This window comes from Drosophila eugracilis, unplaced genomic scaffold (genome assembly GCF_018153835.1).
Source record: "Drosophila eugracilis isolate 14026-0451.02 unplaced genomic scaffold, ASM1815383v1 contig_1737, whole genome shotgun sequence".
Classification (NCBI taxonomy): Eukaryota; Metazoa; Arthropoda; class Insecta; order Diptera; family Drosophilidae; genus Drosophila; species Drosophila eugracilis.
Window position 1 is genome coordinate 40,070 of NW_024572574.1, and position 2,357 is coordinate 42,426.

Consider the following 2,357-nt stretch of genomic DNA (forward strand, 5'->3'; position numbering starts at 1 on the left):
GACAGACGGACGGTCTGACGGACATGGCTCAATCACCATCGCTATTAATCCTGATGAAGAATATATATACTTTGGAGGGTCGGAAACGCTTACTTCTACCTGTTACATACTTTTCAACGAATCGAATATACCCTTTTACTCTACGAGTAACGGGTATAAAAACGAAAAATAAAACAGGAGGAAACGCTATAGTCGAGTGCCGCGACTATAATATATCCGTTACTGTTTTACACAATTTTAAAATCGGCTCAATCGACATCGCTATTGATCCTGATCAAGAATATTTATACCTTATAGGGTCGGAAACGCTTCCTTCTACCTGTTACATACTTTTCAATGAATCGAATATACCCTTTTACTCTACGAGTAACGGGTATAAAAGCGAAAAATAAAACAGGAGGAAACGCTATAGTCGAGTGCCGCGACTATAAGATAACCGTTTCTGTTTTACACAATTTTAAAATATTCATTTTGCTAGTGAAAATTCACAAGGCGCAGCCTATTCTCAGAGATAGCATGTTAAGTAACTGATAGTGACGTCACTAAAGTTCCTGAGATCTCAGCGTGCATACGGACAGACGGACAGACAGACGGATGGACGGACTGACGGACATGGCTCAATCGACATCGCTATTGATCTGATCAAGAATATATATACTTTATAGGGTCGGAAACGCTGCCTTCTACCTGTTACATACTTTTCAACGAATCGAATTACCCTTTTACTCTTCGAGTGACGGGTAAAAAACGAAAAATAAATTTGGAGGAAACGCTATAGTCAAGTGACGCGACTATAAGATACCCGTTACTGTTTTGCACAATTTTAAAATATTAATTTTGCTAGTCGAAATTCACAAGGCGCCACCTATTGTCAGAGATAGAATGTTGAGTAACTGATAGTGACGCCACTAAAGTTCCTGAGATCTCAGCGTTCATACGGACAGACGGACAGACAGACGGATTTTGATCTGATCAAGAATATATATACTTTATAGGGTCGGAAACGCTGCCTTCTACCTGTTACATACTTTTCAACGAATCGAATATACCCTTTTACTCTTCGAGTGACGGGTAAAAAACGAAAAATAAATTAGGAGGAAACGCTATAGTCAAGTGACGCGACTATAAGATACCCGTTACTGTTTTGCACAATTTTAAAATATTCATTTTGCTAGTCGAAATTCACAAGGCGCCACCTATTGTCAGAGATAGCATGTTTAGTAACTGATAGTGACGTCACTAAAGTTCCTGAGATCTCAGCGTTCATACGGACAGACGGACAGACAGACGGATGGACGGACATTCGAATCGAAGAATATATATATAGGGTCGGAAACGTTCCTTCTACCTGTTACATACTTTTCAACGAATCTAATATACCCTTTTACTCTTCGAAAGACGGGTATAAAAACGAAAAATAAATTAGGATGAAACGCTATAGTCAAGTGCCCCGACTATAAGATACCCGTTTCTGTTTTACACAATTTTTTTGTAATGTTCATTTTGCTAGTGGAAATTCACAAGGCGCCACGTATTGTCAGAGAAAGCATGTTAAGTAGCTGATAGTGACGTCACTACAGTTCCTGAGATCTCAGCGTTCATACGGACAGACGAACAGACAGACGGATGGACGGATTGGCGGACGTGGCTCACTCGACATCGCTATTGATCTGATCAAGAATACATATACCTTATATGGTCGGAAGCGCTTCCTTCTACATGTTAGAAACTTTTCAACAAATCTAATATACCCTTTTACTCTACGAGTAACGGGTATAAAAACGAAAAATAAAGCAGGAGGAAACGCTATAGTCGAGTGCCGCGACAATAAGATACCCGTTACTGTTTTGCACAATTTTTAAATATTCATTTTGCTAGTGGACATTCACAAGGCGCCACCTATTGTAAGATATAGCATGTTGAGTAACTGATAGCGACGTCACTATAGTTCCTAAGATCTCAGCGTTCATACGGACAGACGGACAGACTGACGGACATGGCTCATCCGATATCGCTATTGATCCTGATCAAGAATATATATACTTTATATGGTCGGAAACGCTTCCTTCTACCTGTTACATACTTTTCAACGAATCTAATATACCCTTTTACTCTACGAGTAACGGGTATAAAAACGAAAAATAAAGCAGGAGGAAACGCTATAGTCGAGTGCCGCGACAATAAGATACCCGTTACTGTTTTGCACAATTTTAAAATATTCATTTTGCTAGTGGAAATTCACAAGGCGCCACCTATTGTCAGAGATAGCATGTTGAGTAACTGATAGTGACGTCACTAAAGTTCCTGAGATCTCAGCGTTCATACGGACAGACGGACAGACAGACGGATGGACGGAC